The sequence below is a fragment of the Canis lupus genome, chromosome 23 (assembly GCF_003254725.2).
Source record: "Canis lupus dingo isolate Sandy chromosome 23, ASM325472v2, whole genome shotgun sequence".
Taxonomy (NCBI): domain Eukaryota; kingdom Metazoa; phylum Chordata; class Mammalia; order Carnivora; family Canidae; genus Canis; species Canis lupus.
In genome coordinates, this window is record NC_064265.1 from 38,302,109 (window position 1) to 38,324,201 (window position 22,093).

Sequence of the window (22,093 nt, forward strand, 5' to 3'; positions counted from 1 at the left end):
TAAGCATTTTAGAATTTGGTTCCAGAGAACTAAGACTAACACTAACCACATTCACAGAGACTCACTTGGTGAATGCCTGGTATTTGTTTGTTTTCACTCAGAGTATGGGATATATTATAACTTTGGAGGGATTACTTGTGATAATAACAAATTTGGAGTTGGATTCAAGCCAGAATCCTATCTTCACCATTTGTTCACACTGTTACTTAATATTCTGAATCTCCATTTTTGTCCTTGTGAGCATTAAATATGATAAAGAACAAAAAATCTTGCAGCAGGTAGCATGTAGAAAACATGGAATAGACATGAGAGATGATGATACAGGTGATGGTGGTAGTGAAATTCTGCTCTTTATGATCTCCTTCTCAGTATCAATAAGCCTGGAAAATAAATTAATAATCCAGAGGCTCCTTGGGAAATATGAAATCAGCAAAGATTATTTATAAATAAAATACATTTTTCAATTTAGGTTTTCTTTGATTTTCATTTAGTTGTGTTGAGAAAAATAATTACTATTCTGTGCCTCACTGTTCTCACCTATAAAATGAGGATAGCTTATTAGGGTTGTCATGGATAGTCAATGAGAAAACAACAAGAAATGCTTAAAAGAGTGGCTATTACATACTAGGATCAGAATAACTCTTAGCTATGTTGGTATTAATATATTACTCATATTTTATATAAACTGTAGGAGATGCAGAAAATTATCTCTATTTCAACTGATGTTGGTGATTTTATTTTTTCACCCAACAGTTTGAACACATGATTGGGCATAAATTCACGTGATAAATATTTAAAATTGGGACTATTACGAAAAAACTGGAACATATGGTATTATAACTAGAGTGTATATCTTTGATGACCAGAATACTTGTGCCCACTAAGTATAGCATCTTCTCTTTGTGAATTCTTCCTACCTGATGCTATTACTTCTGTTGCTTTCAAACTATTGCCCTTTTAATTATCAGTGGAACTCTTTTATAATAAAATCTCAGGGAATACTCCAGTGTGGAAGTAACAGTGTGGGAAGTAACAGTGGGGTCCTTGACCCAGAGCCCTGATTATTTGTTGCCTCTATGACATCCCAGGGTCCTGGAACCACAGTTTGAAAACGTTATTGCTTATAGTTAGAGATATAATCAGTTTACCAGATAATGGTCTGCTTTATAATTATTTTTTTCTTTTTTTTTAAATTTTTTATTGGTGTTCAATTTACTAACATACAGAATAACCCCCAGTGCCCGTCACCCATTCACTCCCACCCCCCGCCCTCCTCCCCTTCTACCACCCCTAGTTCGTTTCCCAGAGTTAGCAGTCTTTACGTTCTGTCTCCCTTTCTGCTTTATAATTATTATGCCCTGGTTGTATATTTCTGGTTTTTTAAAAAAGATTTATTTTATTTTTATTTCAGAGAAGGAGAGAGAGAGAGAAAGAGGAGGGTCAGAGAGGCTGAAGCAGGGCTTGATTTCATGACCCTGAGATCACAAATGATTTCAACATCCTTCTTTCTTCTTCATCTCTCTGGGCCTACTGATACCATTTCAGGATTTCTTGGGTACCTACTCTGTACCCAGTACTGCACTTGACACTAAGGGAGCAAACGGGGACTTGAGTTAAAGAGGCAGCAAAATAGGGACCCCCCCCTTCCTGTCGCAGGGACAGAGCTGGAGGAACCACGACTATAGATTATGCTACAGGCAAAGTGTTCGTGAACTCCCGAGGCTGCATTCCATTTACCTGAGTCAAATGTCCCACCTTTGTTTGAGTGTGAGCTGTAGTTATTTATTTATTTTTAAAGTAGGTGTGGTTGTTAAATGTAGGGGAAGTGTTATGTGAAATCCTAAAGGAGGGCTGGGGGGGGGGGGGCGGGAGGTGGGAAAAACTTTCCTCTTTTAATACTAAATATCTTTTCTCTGGACCAAGGGTTTGCAAAGTGTGGTACGAGGACTAGTAGCATCAGTTTCCCCTGAGAAAGGGTCAGAAAGGGCTGTGGGCCCCACTGAATCTGAAACTCTGGATGTGGGGTCTGTGATTTTTTTTTTTTAAGATTTTATTTATTCATGAGAGAGAGAGAGAGAGAGGCAGAGGCACAGGCAGAGGGAGAAGCAGGCTCCCTGCAGGGAGCCCGACGTGGGACTCGATCCCGGGTGTCCAGGATCACTCCCTGGACCGAAGCCGGCGCTAAACCACTGGGCCACCCAAGGGATCTGTTGTAACAACCCTCCAGGTGATTCTGCTCCGTGCTCGGGTTTGAGGACCATTCTCCTAGCTCATCCCGGCCGCGGTGCGTGCAGGAGAGGACGCCCTGCGTAACCGGGCGCCCGGGAGGAGGTCGCCGCAGCGCGCGTCCGCCTCTCCCCGCAACCGCAACCCGCCCGCCTTCCCCGGCCGCGGGCGGGCTCCCGGGCCCCGGTCCGCTCCCCTCCGAGCCGCAGCTAAACCCCGGCGAGTGGATTCCGAGTCGGCTGGCCGGGGTGCCGGCCGGGCATGCGCAGTGGCGCGAGCGCAGCAGCTGGGCGGCCGCCGAGAGGTGTCCGCAGCCCGGAGCTGGGGTGCTTGGATCCCGAGCGGGAGCTGGGGGCTCGGCGGCTGCGGCAGGTACGGGGCGCGGCGGTGGGCTCGAGAGAGGCGGGCTGGAACGGGGGGCAGAGAACCGAGGGTCACGTCTTCGCTGGCGCGCGGCGGCTCGAGGCTGGGGGGGGGGGGTCCCCCGGTTCCCCTCGCGGGAGAGGCTGTGCAGCACGGCGCCCTCAGCCCTCCCAGGTGCACCTGCCGGGTCCCCGCAGCGGCGAGCGCGGGCAGGGCGTACGTTGTGCATTTATGCTGCTTACACCTGACACCTGAACTGCGATCCCCTGCTTGAAGTTAGGCATTTTGGTAACTTTTCTGTATATGCCTCTGTCGCTTTTAAACTTTGGGTGGCTGCTGCCGAGGCTTTCTGATCCAGTCTGTTTCACTTGAATTCTGTGAGTGATTTTTTTTTTTTTATTTGCTTTTGGTTTTTTGGTGCATAGGATCAATAGTGCTGGGGTGAAATCGCACCCGTGGTTTCTGGTTTTGGTGCCTTCCTGGAGCGGGGGGGAGGGGGGGGGCTCTGGATGCGGCATAAAGAAATGTCAACTTTAAGCGAATTTCAGGGCCAAACACCTTAAGCATTTCAGCTGTATTTTATTTTATTTTATTTTATTTTTTTCAGCTGCATTTTAAAGTAGAAACTTTATAAAATGTAAGATTTCCACACACCCCCCCCCCATCCGCCCCGTACTTTTTCTACATTACTGTTTATTTCAGGCTTCGTTTGGTGCTGTTAAAAGAAAGCGATCTTTTAGTTAACAAGAGTTCTCACTTTTCTGTCCTTTATTTACCTGGTCACATCTTAAAGCTCACACACAGATATTTTACCCTGGGGCTGTGGTATTGATTGAGTACACTTGTAGGAGGCTAAGGCTGTGCTGCACAAATTTCTTGGATAACTTGTGAGTCCTAAGATTTTAGGCCAGGGGGGACACACTGAACATTATTTAGGTAAAGTGTTAAATTTATCATGTGGGAGGCATGTATATAGAATTAATGAGTTTAGGAAAAAGTCTTAGTTCAGGAAGAGAAACCTATATGGAAAGGGAATATGGATACCTGCGTTTCCCTCCACCCTCTCCCCTTCCCATGATGAATGTTTTAATGGCAGAAATAATAGACAGTTGGTTTAGTTTTGGACTATTAGAGACCTTCGAGGTCAACCAGTTCAGCTGCTTCAGTTTACAAATGAGAAAACTGAGACCAATGAGGTTAAATGACTTGCTGTGGCTGCTGGAGCCCCTCCTTGGCAAAGCTGGGCCTAGGGCCCAGGTTTTCTGATTTTAGGGCTCTTTTTACTATCCCCTGATAATACTCTCTTCACAGTTTCAGGAGATTACTTTTTTTTTGGGGGGGGAGTAGATTATTAAACTTTATTTTTCTCTTCTACCCTCTTATACTGCCTGGTTTAAGCAGAAAATTAGTCATTCCTGTTACTCAGCTTGATAGTGCCTTGTAAACATCTTTCAAAAAGTGCCCTCACACTCAAGCCCCACCTCACAATTTGCTGATTTTGAAACCTCCCTCTTTTCTTGCCTTAGTCACATTGGGTCTTTGGCTCAGAATGCCTTTTTGCCTCCTTCCCTGAAGTCCTGCCCGCACTGCAGGATGTAACTCAGGTGTGATCTCTTCTTGAAGCCTACCTTGATTACTGTAGCCAGAAATTAGCTCTCCCTCTTCTAAATCCCTCAGCATTTATTATGATTTTCTGTGCCACTAATATCCCCCTCATCTTTAGTACCCCTCTATAATACAAGAGTATTTTAGGATGTGTCCCAACTTCTTGACCAGTTTGTAAGCTCTTAGAGCTTAAAGCCTATGACTTAGACATCCCATCCAGCACTAAGCATGTTCTCAGCCACTGTTTGTGGGAGGGAGGTGAATTACAGATCATTTTGTAAAGGGATTTGTTTTGTTTTTTAAGAATTTAAGTATTTATTTTGAGAGAGAGTGCGAGCAGGGTGGGGGGTAGGAAAGGAGGGAGAGGGAGACCATCTCAAGTAGACTGAGCACAGGGTGGAATGTAGGGCTGGATTCTTTGACCTGTGCCGAAACCAAGAGTTGGGTGCTTAACTGAGCCTCTGTAAAGGGATTTGATGTGGATATTATGTAATACGGGGAAGGCCACCTTAGAGCTATAGCAGGACAGTGGCCAAGTCAAACCAGGCTAATGGAGTGATTCTCATATTTTGATTAGAGCTTGTAGGTCAGTTTGGGGAGTGCTGGGGAAAGGGTAAAATCATAATAGGGAAGGGTTGCCCAGGCCTGTATTTAAGCATGTGACTCAAGTGCAGAGTGGAAAGCACAGATTTAAGAAATGATGTCAAGGAAAAGGAAAAAGCTTTTGGTAAAAAAACAAGATGCAGAGAGGAGTTTTGGGCTTAGTGTGTTGGTAATGGGCTTGTAATATTTTTTATCATATAAATGCCTCCAATTGTGACATTATCTTTTTCTGTTTCTTAAAATTATTGATATGGTTATTTCCCATACTAGATGATAAGCTTTTAGGGGGATGATCTTTTTTTTTTTTTTTTTTAGGGGGATGATCTTTAACCCTTCATGATGCTAGGCGCCTGTAGCTTTGCAGTATTAGACTCTCAATAGTTATTGTATGAATACATATTTCTTGACATGGAAAAGGTGGGCATTTAGGATCTTAGAGCTATCAGGTAGTACTTTATCCCGACCATTCCCTCATTATAAGAGGAGGAACTGAGTTATGCTTAACTAAGCTAGTTAGTGGTGAAGCCAGAGCCTGTATTCAGGTCTCCTCACTTACTTGCTTGTTTCATTAATTCTAACTTTTTGAGGTTATTGGCCTCAAGATTAATTTGAGTTGGCAACAGGGCACTCCAGTTCGAAATGTTCTGTGGATCGAAAACCCTCAGAAACCAATCAAAAGGAGGGAATTTGGTGGCCAAGGGGAGGAGGTCTGTGTTATTGGAAGAGATGAGACACAAGGGATGACTGGCCATTTCCAGGTTGAGTGCACAGAGTGAGGAGGGGTGAGGCTGCAGTCCTGGGAATCTGCAGATGATGGAGTTGTGGAGGAGTCTGGAGAGGACATGGTAGCCCAGCTTCTGGGGCAGAAGACATAAAAAGGGGAGCCCAAAGCTCTTGTACTGAGAGTATCTTTGGGAGATATATTTTACACTACCAGGAGGTGGAGAGCAATGGTTGTGGGGGTAAGATTGAGAGAGAATTGTGATCAGACTCTCTACTTGGAAAAATAAGAAGGCAGTTCTTCGGAACCCAAAATCAGTTCAGGAGGTGGTTTGAAATACCTGTTTACTTGGAACAGATGTTGCAAATAGCTGTTTTGCAAATCAAAACACAGCCTTGGGCGGCTGGGGTGGCTCAGTGGTTTAGTGCCGCCTTCAGCCCAGGTCCTGGAGACCCAGATTGGGATGGAGTACCACGTGGTCGGGCTCCCTGCTGGGAGCCTGCTTCTCCCTCTGCCTGTGTCTCTGCCTCTCTCTCTCCCCCTCTCTGTGTGTCTCTCATGAATAAATAAATAAAACCTTAAAAAACACACACACACACAGCCTTTTCATTGGGCTGCACACAGCAGTGAGGAAGCTGTTGACAGCACATCATTTACACTGACATTCACAAGGTAGTTGACCACCAGCTTCAACTGGTAGTGATGCTTATTCCTGTAAAAGACCCAAGGAAAGAGAGTGGTTCAAAAGGAGAGACAGAGCTTGAGAGATGGTTTACCAGGGGCAGGGGAAGGATTGGCTAGATATAGAGGGATTACCTTTTTTTTTTTTATTATGACTTTAGACAAAATTGGTTGGACAGCCAAATGCAAATCAGATAGTATGTTGAAGTTAATGTCTCATACACTTAAAAAATATCCAGATATTACATTCTAGAGTTATATATCACAAAATTATTATAAAATGACTGTATTCTGAATTTTTCTCAAAATAATAATGATAATGTTAGTAACTAGTATTATAGAATGTTTTCCATGGACCAGACACTGTACTAAACACATTAAAAGCAGAATTATCATTGCGTCTTTATAAACCATCCTATGAGATTGGTGCAATTATTATTCCCATTTTACAGATGAGAAAACTGAGACCTAGATAAAGTCACATTTCTGAGGTAATACCATTGACAAGCATTGAGTTGAGCTTTGATCCCAGGCCTGCCTGTCTTCAGGCATGGAGAGCTCAAATAACTTAAATATCTTAACAAAATACAAAGCTTTTTCTGTGGTAACTCTAACAGGTGCTTAGAATGGCCACAGATTTTAGCTGGTGAAACTCTCAACAGTCTATGAGCCAGACTTTATTTTTTTATTTATTTTTTATTTTTTAAAAATTTTATTTATTTATGATAGTCACACACAGAGAGAGAGAGGGGCAGAGACACAGGCAGAGGGAGAAGCAGGCTCCATGCACCGGGAGCCTGATGTGGGATTCGATCCGGGGTCTCCAGGATCACGCCCTGGGCCAAAGGCAGGCGCCAAACCGCTGCACCACCCAGGGATCCCTGAGCCAGACTTTAATCGAGAAACAAAACAACAGTGGTGAATCTTTTCGGCTTTTGTTTTTAAAAATTACTCCACTTAGTCTTTCTCTCCTTTTTTTACCCTCAAAACATCTGTGGAGGCAATCAGCAACTCTTTCTCTGGGTGCACCATAAAGCTATTTCTGTTCAGCTCCTATTATCTTTCATGGGGTAGAGCAGGGGTGATGGAGGTGAGTTGGTGCAGTGATCCAGGAGATGCCTCTGAGTTGGGGGTGCATGAAACTCACTGGTATATGAGCTTAAGGACTCTTGGGTGACCATGTTTGTAAGAATTTTTTTTTCTCCTGGGGTGGCAGGATCTACTACTAGAAGCTCCTGGAATATCTGTGGATCCTGATCCTTATCTTGATCTCAGGTCTTTGAACCATGGTCAGAACCTTCAGGAACAATCCAGACCTGAACACATTCTTCTGGGATCCTCAAGATCAGTGGGTTCTGAAGTCTGTGGGGACTTGTTGCAGTTGGAGGTGGAGACCTCAGGGAAATACCCAGGTTAGAAACAAATAATTTAGAGTCAGGACTGGCAGCCCCCAGATTTGACCAGTGAGTTGTCCTTGAGAAATTGCCTCCCATCCACTTCCTTGATGAACTTAAATTCTCCCTTTTGGGAGTCTCAAAATGGAATCCAGCTGAGAGTGTTCTTCCCCTACCCAGGCTGAGTCCTGTTTCCATGGTTCTCTTCATCTTCTCCTGGTTCTGTGCTTTCCCAGGGCATGGGCACTGGGTATAAAAGGAAAGATTGCTAACTTCTGGCCTCTACTCATTTCAACTCCTCTCAACATCCAAGAACCACCCTGCTTTGTCCCTGAACAAAGATCCAAATCCACATTTTCTTCTGGATGATGATGAAAATCAGGGAGAAAGTGAAAGAGGCCTTTGTACTGCATGTAGGTTTATAGGTTATAAAATGGCTATGCAAGTTTGATTGCTAGAAATTTTGCTGATATAAAAGATCATGAGACATCAGGCTGTGTCAGCTTTGGTCATCTTCTTTTCCCTACTCCTGTGCCTCAAAGTACTTCTTGGCTGTTTTTGGTGAGAAGTGTGTAGCATGGCTTCTGTAAAGGCAAATTGCTTTTTAATAACACTGTGGGTACACGGCATGTGCTAGAGTGATGATTAGGGGAGTTTCTTGTTTAAAACACTTGTTTTATCAGAAAGTTTCTATTTTAAAAATATTTTGTTTATTTGAATGAGCTTGCACAAACGGGGGGAGGGAGAGGGACAAGCAGACTCTGTGCCAGCATGGAACCAAATGTGGGGCTCTATCTCAGGACCCTGGGATCATGACCTGAGCTGAAACCAAGAGTAGACAACCAATTGAGCTATCCAGGTGCCTCATATCAGAAAGTATTTTATTTTTTAGAAGAGTTACAGCTAATTTGCCCACAAAGTCCAGTTGTGAGATGACTTTAGACTTGATAAGAAACTAAATTTTTGTTATTTGCTTTTAAGCAATTCAGAACTATAAAGGTACAAGAATATTTGGATGATAACTCACTGCACTGGACCATGCCTTCTTCATAAAGCCCAAGCCAACCACAGAGGAAACATGTGAAACTATCTTTTCCTATAGTAAGGTGGATGGATCTCTTCTTTGTAATATGGAAGGTTTGTGGGGGACTTTTGTCATGATAAAAAGCAAAAGGTTTTTGGGGGAATGGTTGACATTTATTATTGAGAAACTCAAATTGTTTAAAGATCAAGGAAATAACACATTTTTTGAAACTTAAGAAATGATGAAATCCCCTTCAATTTGTTGGAGAACCAAGAAATGAGATTTTAGCAGTGCCGTCAAAATAGAATTTGAGTTTGAAACATTGGTAAATATGCGTAAAAGGATCAGTCCTGGTAACTCAGCCTTGGGCCAATGTGTACTTGTCTAAACCTTCTTCCGTACAGTGAATTCCCATGTGGGGCCCTCTGCACTCTATGAATAAAAGAGTAAACCTACCCCATGGATCACAATTGTAAAATCCAAAGTGATGCATGACAATCTGTGAGCTAAAACTGATGTTGATCAAGCAATTTGAATGCCTTAGAAAGTACCGGCTGTATTCACACATTGTTCCCATAGCTGATGCTCAGAATCTAGATTAAATTGTTGAAATAAAAGAAAAGCAGGTTCAGCACTGACTCACTTACAGTGAATGATCAAAGACACAAGAAGACTTTTTGTTTCATTTCACTTTGTCATCTTCAATGACATCTTTGTAACTATATTGGTTTCTTTTTTTTTTTTTGTCCTTGATGATATATACTCAAAGTGTACTGTTTATAGATAAAAATCAATGCAAACTAGAATTTTGAGGTTTGATAAATGAGTCTCTGCTTAGGTTTTAATGCTATTCATCAATAATTTGGTGGGAATACAGTACCAAGTTAGTACATAATTGAACCTGTAGCTCGATATCAAGTTAGTATTTATAACCTTTGGGAACAAACCCAAATTTCTCAGACTCCTGAATTCTTTCATCTGAAGGCTTTCTCAGCATATTCTCTCCCTTTTCCTTCCTCTCTCCTCAGCTTTAGGTTCATTGGAACACTTTTTTGGTCCAGATGGTGTTTTCAAGAGTGGGCCAGTTCTTGCAGAGTTTAAGTGTTATTGGGTCAGTAAGGTGCCAGCCGTGAAACACAGCTCACATAAATTCAATGATATTTTTTTGGCAAAGTTGTCATGCAAGTGAATTAATTTTGGAAAAATGACATTAATAGCAATTTGCCTTATCCCTATCCTTATCCTCAAACAGCCCAAGTTAAAGATCACCATCAATGGAAAAAGGTAGTCTGAGAATCTCTGATTGAGTAATGGTCAATCAAAATGAGCTAGGTAATTTAAAGTTTAGATATCTGAAATCAGTTGGCCTATGATCCAGAGCATGGATGGGAAGTCAAAGTCTGCTCCTCATTAGCTGTATGCTTAATGATCAAACAAGACAATGAATGTGAAAGCAATTAGTAAGCTATAAGGTAAGGAGTTAAGGTATCTATTGATAGTTATAATTTTCTGACCTTGTCGCCTTTCACTGATAAATAGCCAAGACTTTGAGAATGACTTATCTGTTTAAGGTTACCTACTTGGAAGGTACAGGGATGGAAGACACATATATATTCTAATTTCAGCATATGACAAAATTTCAGGGCTCAGGATTGGGACCATAGTGATAGCCAAGACAGATACACGGTCCTAGTCCTCTTGGAGCTTCGGACTAGCTCCAAATCTGGTGCTCATCCAATCAATCCATATTCTTTTACTGATCAGAGGAAATAATTTTAATTTTATATTTGTTTTTTATAAAATCCTAAGTATGTTTGTAGCTAAGCTTTGACTCTGGAGTTCTTTAAGGAATTTCTCCATTGTCAGAGGTGCCTTCAACAACTGTCCCCTCAACTTCAGATCTCGATGGATAAGATATTTATTAATCTCCATTAGGGCCAGAGGAGTTGGATGCCTCTAAGCATTCTTCTCATTGTCAATCAGAGGGTTGTTGCAGAAGAATAATTTTCTTTCCTCTGTACAATCAGAGGGCTGCAGTTGAATAAAGGGAAGTGAGTTGGGGGCACGGCTGTGAGGGAGACATGTCCCTGTATTCATGCTTTCATAGTCAGAGGGAGGAGGCAGACATATGGACAGCTAGGGACAAGAGTAAGCACCGGGAGGAAGGGCTGAATGAAGCTTTGGGGGAGCCCAAGTCAAGAGCAGTTAATTTTGCTCAGGGGGTCGAGGAAGGTGTCAAGACTTTTGAGCTGAGCCTTGAAAACACAAGTTCAGTGTACAGAAAATAGATGGAGGAAAAAGCATTCTTTGGAGAAGGGACAGGAGCAAAATCATGGAGACAAGAAAGAGCTGGCCTGTTCAGGAAGCTGCAGGTATTTAAGTGTATTCTAAAACTTGAGCACGCGTAAGAATCACCTGGAGAGCTTGTTGAAAAATGGATCGCTAGGTCCCAGCTGCAGAGTTTCTCATTCTTTAGGTCTGGGATGGGCCTGAAGAACTTCAATTCAGCAAGTTCCCAGGTGAGGCCAAGGCAACTGCTGATCTGGGAACCACACTTTGAGAAACAGTGGGCTAGAATAAAGGGTGTGTGTGACAGATGAGCTTGGAAAAAAAATGTTTTCTTTTGAAACTATACTACCTTCACAAAATTGATGTCTCAGGTTTTTTGTTGCTGTTGTTTTTTAAGTTTGTTTGTTTATTTATTTATTTATTTTAAGTTTATTTTTTAAAGTAATCTCTATACCCAACATGGCACTTGAACTCATGACCCCAAGATCAGGAGTCCCATATTCTACTGACTGAGCCAGCCAGGCACCCCATTGTTTTGTTTTTTAATTAGTCTCATTTACCAGGTGGTTGTTGCCTTGGGCCCCTTCCTGTTTCCTGGAAGGTCCTTATCCACTCTATACCCCACCCCCCCTAGTTCTCCCAAGAAATCAGTCCTCTTCTTATAGTACATATTTTTAAATAACTGCTGTTCAGTCAGTATAGCCATTCCACCCATGGAAAGCCGAACAGACAACATCAGCTAGATGATTTTAGGAGCTGACCCCAAACCAAGTATGAATGATTAGTATATTTATGGGGTATATAATTGGATTTTATTTTTGTTACTCTGGATATCATGTTAAACTTTATTCAAGTATTTTTGGAATAGTTTGTAAGCTCTGAGCTAAGCGGTAGGATGTACACAACGGCAGAAATGTTCCTTCCCTGACCTCAGAAAATGAGTACTTTTATAGGAGGCTTAAGATGCATGAATTCATGGCTCCAGTACAGGGCCATTGGTGCCACGTGCTATGGGAATGATAGAAACCAAGAGTAATGGGACTGAGTTGGAGGAAGGCTCACTTCCCATTGTAACAGGGCAGGCAGGACAAGAGGTGAGAGAATAATGATTAATACTATCCTCTGATGTCTTATGCATCTTTGTAAGCCATCTGAAATGAGGGAGCATTTGTCTATATAAAGCGAGTAATGGAGGAGGGGCATTTGAAGTAGGTAGGCATTGGAGGATGGCAGATGCTCACCAGGCAGAGTGGTCAGCAGGGAGAGGAAGAGGTGTTCCAGACAATGGGGCAACTGAACCTCAGAATGGAGGTGTGGCAGGGAAACGCAGGTTCAGCCAGGGATGAGAATCCGGTTCATTTTAGAGAAGTGCAGGGAGATAAGACTGGAAAGGCATTAGGGAAGGTTGTGGAGCATTTTGACTAGGAGATTTCAGGCTTTATACTGTAGGCAGTGTTGAGTTATCATAGGCTTATCTTGGCCTAGTCTGATTGTCAGTTCCCTCCAAACCCCCAAACACATGAGAAAAGGAGGAACCCTATTTCTTACAGTGCCTTTATCTATAGTTCATACTCTCTTGGATAAACATCTAAAATGCTTTTCCCTGGCTCTGATTTTAATATATACATTTCAGTCATCTTTTGGATTTGCAGAAATTAATCTATCATTAAAGGCTTCAGTGTCTTTTAAAAATATGTAAAATGTTAAAGGTCAACTAGTTTCAATTTTTGAGAGACAAATGATAAAAATGAGACAATTACTAGGTCTAGTGATCATAGTACTTGTTCTGGATTGTTCTGGGAAGACGAATTCAAAAGTTATGGCTAAGAATATAAGTATGGAGTCTTAAGCAGATACTTTCAAGCTGACTCCCACGTACTGAAAGAGTACAAAGGTGAGGGTGAATGACAGTGTGGCATCTCTTCATAATTGCTTTAGCTATAAATGGGGCAATGTCTCCAGGTTTAGTGCCAGTTTAGAAGAGCTTATGTCTGGAGATTAAAGGGCACTAAGGCCAGGAGGTCACTTCTGTTCATCTTTCTGGGGGATGCCCACAAACATTTATGTCTCATTGGAGATTTTGAGCATCTTCTGTATGTATCCCCTAAAAAGTATCCTGTGTTGACAACTACAGTGTGGTGGGAAAAGCAAAAAACAGTGGATTTGTAAGTAGAAGTTGCCACCCTGGTGTTAACACTTGCTAGCTGACCCATAAAAGAGACAGCATAGTGAGTGACTGAGACAGAGCTACTGACTTCCCTTTGCCCATGATCCGCAGCTACGAGATTCAGTGGGTGGGAAAGTCACGCAGCCTATCTGAACCTTGGCAGTGGCAATGGTTTATGTATTGTTGTGGTTGTTCTTTTTTGCTGTGGATTAAATAAGATCATATAGTTAAATTGAAAGGTACCATATACATTTTAGATTAAAGTCTTCTAATAGGGGCGCTTGGCTGGGTTAGTTGGAGGAGCATGGGATGCTTGATGTCAGGGTCTTGAGTTTGAGCCCCTTATTGGGCATAGAGATTACTTGAATGAATAAATAAAAACTTTAAAAAACGAATGTAACTTTTTTTAAAAATTTAATAACACTAAGACTTATTTGAAGTTCTTGGGGCCACAGATGTAAATGGCCATGGATCCAGAGTATGAGCTACTGCTGCTCCTCCCCCTCCCCCTGTGAGAGTTCTTCAAGGCAAGATTGTATCTTTTCTAACTTTGTATCCGCATTGCCTGATGCATAGTAGGAACTTGATAAGTTGTTCAATTGTTGAATGAGTATAGTAAAAAAGAATTAATGAATGGATGAATCTATGCCCACCTCCACTCTGTCACATACCTAATACTTTCTAGCTTCTACCTGCTTGTAGAGACTAAAGACCCATGGTGCCTTATTTTATGTATGTAAGCAAGCTCTGTACCCAATGTTGGGCTCAAACTCATGATCCCAAGATCAAGAATCGCGTACTCTACTGACTGAGCCAGCCACGTGCCCCCTGGTGCCTTATTTTTTTTAGACTGCTAATCCCCTGACAGTAAATCTTGAGAGATAACCCAGCCTTATCCAATGTAGCTGTAGACATAGCTACATTGCTGAGTTCAAAGTACAAGGATCTTTGTGGATTCACATGCATTCTAAACTAATTCCAGAAATGAATTAAATAATATTTAATAATATTTTACATGTCGATAATGTATGTACAACTGATTTCACCTCTGAAATAAACTAACACATATAAACTGAGGTTATATTCCCCTCAAAGTATTTTCTATTTTAAGAGGAATCAGATTAGAAGAGTAGCTTACAGAGATGTTTGGAGAAATGTGTATTAATACACTGATCTGCTAGAGGTTTGGATACTTGTTTTTCATGCAGTTAAATGAAACAAGACCTGAAAGTAATTTTATTCTGCCTTAGGTTTCACAGTCTGTCAACATTAGCAGTACAATTGACCCTTGAACATCATAGAGGTTAGGGGTGCTTACCTCCCCCTATTTGCCTCTGCAGTGAAAAATCAATGTATAACTTCTGAATCCTCAAAAACATTTTTTAAAAGATTTTATTTATTTATTCGTGATAGTCACACAGAGAGAGAGAGAGAGAGAGAGAGAGAGAGAGAGAGGGGCAGAGACACAGGCTGAGGGAGAAGCAGGCTCCATGCAGGGAGCCCGACGTGGGATTCGATCCCCGGTCTCCAGGATTGCGCCCTGGGCCAAAGGCAGGCGCTAAACTGCTGCACTACCCAGGGATCCCTCAAAAACTTTGCTGTTGATAGCCTACTGTTGACCGGAAACCTTACTGATAAAATAAAAGCCTTACTGATAACATGAACGGGCAATGAACACATTTTTGGAGAGTTATATGTATAAAACTGTATTCTTACAGTATAATAAGCTAGAGAAAAAATATTAAGAAAATTATAAGGAAGAAAAAATACATTTACAATATTGTACTGTATTGGAAAAAAAATCTACATATAAGTGGACCACAGAATTCAAGCCTTGTTGTTCAAGGGTCAACTGTGATTCAGTTCTTGATTCATGAAATTAGGCTGGATTAATATGAGCAAAAATTCACCTTTTTCAATTTGAATAAAATGGTTTCATTTTGAAAATTATTGCCTGTTAATATACATCTGAAATGTGTCAGATAAAATTCACCCTGCTAATTTTTACTGAGTTATATTCTACCCATGTGATATGTATTGTGCTGTGGGAGACCAAGCCTTAATTGAAGTTTTCTGCAAGGTTAGTATTAAATTTCTCATAGGACTAGGACAATAAGTAACGGGAGAACTGAAAACATTATAATTTTCTAATAATTCAGAGAAAATGACTACATTCTGAGGAAGTGTACTAAAGCAGTACACCATGATGCTCATTTTTGCAAGTTAATTTATTATTAAATATCAGTGGGAATATTCTTTTGCATCCTATTTCACATTTCAGGCACACTTTAGGGAGGCCTTATGTTATATATGTTGCTCATTTAATCTAAGAAGGCTCACTCATGGCTTTTGTGTGCACAGGTTCTTTCAGTTATGTTATGCCCTTAGGCATTATACTAAGGGTATTACAAAATCAAGCAGTAGGACTTCTCGGGGAAATGAATGGTTTCCTATTAAACAGACATTGTCAAAATCTTTGCCTTGAATAGGATTAAACAGTGTTCTATCAGTGTTTTTGGTGCACATGATGACTATTTTTTTGAAATAACAGCTTTGGGGTGCCTGGATGGCTCTGTTGGTTAAATGTCTGCCTTTGGCTCAGGTCACAGTCTCAGGGTCCTGGGATCAAGCCCCACATTGAGCAACCTGTTCAGTGGGGAGTCTGCTTCTCCCTCTCCCTCTGTGTTTTTTTCTTTCTCTCTCAAATACGTAAATCTTTGAAAAAAATAACAGTTTTATTGAGGTATAATTCACATCCATTCAAATTACTTATTTAACTGTAAGTCCATTTTAGAATATATATATATATATATTTTTTATCATCCTGTATCCATTAACACTCATTTCCTACCCACCCCTTGCTTAGGCAATGCCAAATCTACTTTGTGTCCCTATAGATGTACATATTCTTGAAATTTCATATAAATGGAATCATACATTATGTGGCCTTTTATGTCTAGCTTATTTCACTTAGCATAATGTTTTTGAGGTTCATCCATGTTGTAGTATTAAAATTTCACTCTTTATCACTGAATAATAGTCCATTGTGTGGATCCTATCTTATTTGTTGCTCAGTGGATGGGCATTTGAGTTGTTAACTACTTTTTGGCTATTATGAATATTGCTGCTGTGAACAAGTTTTTTGGAGGTTGTGTGTTTTTGATTCTCTTGGGCATATACCTAGAAATGGAATTGCTAGGTCATATGATAACTTGTTTAACATTTTGGGGAATTGCCAGGCTGTTTTCCAATGTAACTGCACCATTTTAAATTTTATGTTATTTTATTTTTTTATGACTGCATCATTTTACATCCCACTGGCAATGTATGAAGGTTCTAGTTTCTCCACATCTGCACCAGCAATTACTATTTGTCTTTTTGGTTATGGCCATCTTGGTGTGAAAGTGGTATGTCATTATGGTAACATTTTTTTTAATTAATAAACTTTATCTTGTAGTATAGATTTACAGAGAAATTACATAGTACAGAGAGTTCTCATGTGCACCCACATTAATAGTTTACCCTATTAACATCTTACTTTACTGTGGTACATTTGTTATAATTAATGAATCAATGTTGTTACACTATTATTAACTAAAGTCTATAGTTCATTTGTATTTCCTTAGTTTTTACAGAAAGTCCTGTTTCATTCCAGGATCTCATCAACATACCACACACATTACGTTTAGCTGACATTTCTCAGGCTTCTCTTGGCTGTGGTAGTTTCTCTGCCTTTCCTTGGTTTTTGATGACTTTCAGAGTTTTGAGTAGTAGGTAGATTGTAGGGTGCCCTTTTTTTAAAAAAAATATTTATTCATGAGAGACACACACACACACAGAGGGAGAGAGGCAGAGACACAGGTAGAGGGAGAAGCAGGCTCTATGCAGGGAGCCCGATGTGGGACTTGATCCTGGGACTCCAGGATCACGCCCCAGGCTGAAGGCAGGCACTAAACCGCTGTGCCACCCAGAGATCCCCTGTAGGGTGCCTTTCTGTTGGGATTTGATTTTTCTTTTCGTGATTAGGCTGCATTGACATTGGTTTTGGTATAAAAAAGTATTACATGAAGCAGTTTACTTGGAGTATAAAATTACATGATGAGAACTGGAAATCAGCAAAAATATTGCTGATAGGAAATTCTTAGGAATTAAAAAATTCAGTTCCCTCTGGAGAATGAACAGACACTTAAGATATTTTTTTCTAGCAAGGACTTGATCACGCTGGAAGATGATCAGGTAAAGTAGTAGAATTTATTACTGTGACTGTCATTAGCATCTAACCTAAGGGTAAAGCCAAAGGCATATTTTTCATTGCTTTAAATGTATACAAGAATGATGTTTTGCTTGTCATAAAACATGAAGTTAATAGAAATTCAGATTGACTTTAAGAATTCCATGGTCCTGGGGATCCCTGGGTGGCTCAGCGGTTTGGCGCCTGCCTTTGGCCCAGCGCGCGTCCTGGAGTCCTGGGATCGAGTCCCACGTCGGGCTCCCGGCATGGAGCCTGCTTCTCTCTCCTCCTGTGTCTCTGCCTCTGCCTCTCTCTCTCTCTCTCTCTCTCTCTCATAAATAAATAAATAAATAAATAAAGCTTAAAAAAAAAAAAAAAGAATTCCATGGTCCTGAGGTAGCAAGTGTACAACATATAGTGAGTATTTGACCACCATCAATTCCAGTAATCCTGACAGATGCCTTGTGAAGGGGGGCAGGGAACTGAGGGTCGAGGATGCTGTGTCTTGTGGCCTGACCCACACAACTGTCAGTAGTTGAGCTGAGATTTGAATCCAGATTTGAAGTTTATACCTTACTGTTGTCCAGGCCAGGTTCCAGAGTTTCCAAAGGTTTTAAATCAGGAATGTTTTGAAGGACATAGGCTTGAGTTCTTATCATCCTGGATATTTTTACTGCCAGCTGGGGGAGATAGCATCTCTCTCTGTTCAAGGCCCCACTGAAATCAGTCCAATTAAAAGCACGCTTGTGGATTGCTAAAAAGGAGAGCCAGCTTTGCCCATGTCACTATGCCATCTTATCTGTCTGTGGCCTGCTAACTCCACTGCCACATGTGTCTCCTGAAATGACGTCTGAGAGCATAAAACAGGAAAACTGCCATGTAGGAGAACAATATATTCAACTAACATTGGTCAGTGGTGACATTGCTTAATATACATTGCTCATTGTATGTCTCAGCAAGATCTTGAGTTTGTTAATAAGTGAGTAGCATAGAGGATTTGGTCTTAAAGACTTTGGAAAAGAGTAAGTGTTGGGGCACCTGGGTAGCTCGGTGATTGAGCATCTCCCTTTGGCTCAGGGTGTGATCCCAGGGTCCTGGGATCAAGTCCCACATTGGGCTCCCCACAGGGAGTCTGTTTCTTCCTCTGCCCATGTCTCTGCCTCTCTCTCTGTCTCTCTCATGAATAAAAAATAAAATATATTTTTTAAAAAGAGTAGGTGTAGTAATAATCTATAAATGCACTTGAAATGAAATAATAAAGTTGTACAAAAGGTCTGAGGAAGCTTTGGAAATTTTTCCTACTTGATTCAGCTAATCCTTATAAGTGGCCCAAGTAGATCGATCACAGACTGATACAAGGTTTCTTTCTGGTCATTACTTTCTGTATGAGTTAAGATAGGATAAGCTATAAAGCAGCAACAGATAACCCAGAAATCTCCATTGATTTCTTATTCACATAAATGTCAGTGTGCATTGGCTGTCCTCCAGAGCAGCTGTTGTATATGCAATGAATGACTCAGATCCCAGTTGCTGTGATTTTTGTGATTTTGCTGTTTTAACACAGGACTTCCGTGGGCGAGGGGGAAGAGGAGCTAGAGGCTCACACACTAGCTTCGAATTGCTTTGGCTTAGTTTGACACAAATTACTTCTACTCACAACCATTGATTGGAACTGATCATGTAATCCTGCTGGAAGTGAGAGGGAAGCACATGGCAATTCACTGAACAGCAAATGTCTTTGCCTCACCTTCTTTAGGGCAAGATAAGTGGTTGGTTTGCCAAACAACAGTAACAACAAACCCCTAACCTAAACCCAAACCCCCCACCCCCAAAACTCCAGGAAAGAGGAAAATATACTGAAATATTTAGAAATAATTACTTGATACTGAATTCCAAATGAGTTTTGCCATAAACTAAATTTTTAACAATTTAGGTATGGCTGATTCAGCAACTTGATATACATTTGTGGATATCAAGACAGCATCTTTTTTTTTTGTATATTTTTTTATTAGAGTTTGATTTGCCAACATATAGTATAACACTTAGTGCTTATCCTGTCAAGTGCCCCCCTCAGTGCCTGTCACCCAGTCACCCCATTCCTCTGCTCACCTCCCCTTCCACTACCCCTTGTTCGTTTCCCAGAGTTAGGAGTCTTTCATGTTCAGGACAGCATCTTCTAAGGGAATAAAGAAAAACTTATAAGAAAAAAAATAGGGTTTTTTTGTGTTATAATACTTCAGGTGATGATGATTAAAGCTTATATTTATTGAGGTATTTTTTTTTTAAGATTTATTTATTTTGGAGAGAGAGAGAAAGAGTGTGCACATGACAGGGAGGGGCAGAGGAAGAGGGAGAGAATCTCAAGCAGACTCCACAGTGAGCAGGGAGCCCAATGTGGGGCTCGATCCCATGACTCTGAGATCATGAGCTGAAACCAAAAATTGGACGTTCAATGGACTGAGCCACCCTGGTGCCCCTAAAATAGTAAACTGTGTTTTTTTTTTTAAGATTTTATTTATTTATTTATTTATTTATTTATTTATTTATTTATTTATTCATGAGAGACAGAGAGAGAAAGAGAGAGAGAGAGAGAGAGAGAGAGAGAGAGAGAGAGGCAAAGACACAGGCAGAGGTAGAAGCAGGCTCCATGCAGGGAGCCTGATGTGGGACTGAATCCCGGGTCTCCAAGATCATGCCCCTGGCTGAAGGCGGCGCTAAACCACTGAGCCACCAGGGCTGCCCTTTTGTTTAAAATTATTGTAGTGTAAGAAAATAGAAGTGGTAACTAAAATTTAAAAATTATTTTTCTGGACGCCTGGGTGGCTCAGTGGTTGAGCATCTGCCTTTGGCTCAGAGCATGATCCTGGTCCAGGGATTGAGTCCCACACTGGGCTCCCTGCAAGAAGCCTGCTTCTGTCTCTGCCTCTCTCTGTGTCTCTCACAAATAAATAAATAAAATCTTTTAAAAATTATTTTTCCTAAGAAGCAAGTATATAATTGCAAAAGGAAACATTTAGGAAGCAAATGTTCTAATAGTTTTTACTGATTTAATTGTAACTTGTTTCTGTCTGTGAGCAAAGATCACCAGCTCAGATTCTAATTCCAGATAAAAGAGATGTTCCTCTTTTCTAAACTAATTGAATCATCACTGAGAATCTGGGCAAGGCCAGATTTACAATTGAGCGTTTCCTCGTGTCCAGTTCAAAGATCATAATATAGATACTTTATATTTGTATATATATATTTGTATATAAAGCTTATGTATGTGACCTATTATGTGGAAAGATTCTGTAATTATATTCCCAAGTGATCTTATTAGTCACCACACTGGGCCAACCATTCTACTATAGATTTAGCCTTAGCCCTCCTTGCATTGTTCATCTGAATCAGTGGAAAGGTTAGATCCCAAAGTGAGCACAACCTGTGAAATATCCCTAGACTGTTGAACATTTCTGATTCACTTTTGGATCTGTTTTATGTTGAACCAGGAGGAAAAGGACTATGGAATCCATTCTTGTCCTAGAATGTCTTAAGGAGAGAAGTTGCAATACGTTTTATTTTCCCAGTTAAGTGTTGGCCTTGGAAGGAGTGAAGTGAGAAAGGGAAGGATTTTAAAAATCAAATATTCACCTTGACACCAACTCACTAATCTTTTGGGCAAAGACCGGGAATCAAGAGATACCCAAACTTGTGCCACTCTGGAGCAAGTGTCTGGCTGTGATACCTCTATCAGTTGATGGTGGCTTAGCAGGACTTTCAACCAGGATATACATGCAAATAAAAGATGATTCAAGACAAGGAAAGATCTTTGAACACTTTTATTGCACCATGATAATTTCCTAGATAGTAATTCTCCTTTCTCAGTGGTCTAGCTTCTCTCTTCCTTTTGTTTTTTTTTTTTTTGTTTTCTGAGCATAAAATAAATTTTAATTTATTTCTAAATTAAAGGGGCTGCCAGTTGATGGTCTTTCCAAAAACAATAAAATTGTATTTGCTTTATATATAATCTAAAATTAAGTGTGCCATAAATTTCTATATTTGGTTACTTCTAATTATGGAATTTCTGTCCTGTACCAACACAGGATATGGCTACTTTTTCTTCCTCGAGTCCTGATCTTTTAGGGAACTAGAGATGTTGAAAAGGGGATTGCCTTTTTATTTCCAGTCCCTTTATTGTGTTTCTCATCACCTTCCATGAGTTTGGGCCACTTTGGGGTAAGCACTTGTACATTTGTTTATGATTCCTACAATTATGGCTTCGGGACTGAGAATGGAAGCAAGCACCACTGAGGAGGAAAAAAAAAATACACCTGTTTTTCTGTCAACAGGATAGCCCTAATAGTTTGAGTTCAGGGGTAGCTCAGGAAGTTTATGGCAGGTAGTAGAGCTCTTGCTTAACTACCGTTCATTTAAGTATGCTGTATGGGAAATGAGAGTAGCTAGGAATCATAGGATTGTGGCAAACTGTTTACATCTGTTGAAGGGGCACAGCTGTCACTGGCCTAGCCCAGTGCTACGATGTAGAAATGTGGGCTCAGTGTTGCTAGCCCGATTTGTTTTGTTTTATTTATTTATTTTTTAAAGATTTTACTTATTAGGGAGTTAGCAAGAGAGCATGAGCAGGGGCAAGAGGGAGAATCAGGCTCCCCATCGAGCTGGGAGGCCGACATGAGGCTCCATCCCAGGACCCTGAGATCATGACCTGAGCTGAAGGCAGACACTTAACTGACTGAGCCACCAAGGCACCCCAGGCCTCCTGATTTTAAAAGAGAAAATAGAAATCCGAATT

At 40.8% G+C, this 22,093-nt stretch overlaps 1 protein-coding gene across 1 annotated transcript in view; it reads left to right on the plus strand.

The window, feature by feature from the left end:
• The first annotated feature begins 1,917 nt into the window (after positions 1-1,917).
• The window catches only part of PLS1 (plastin 1), a 103,377-nt gene continuing 83,201 nt past the window's right edge, over positions 1,918-22,093 (plus strand). The window contains exon 1 of the mRNA XM_025449013.3: positions 1,918-2,598. The gene's annotated coding sequence lies outside the window, so the exon portion shown is untranslated. The remainder of the gene's footprint in view (positions 2,599-22,093) is intronic.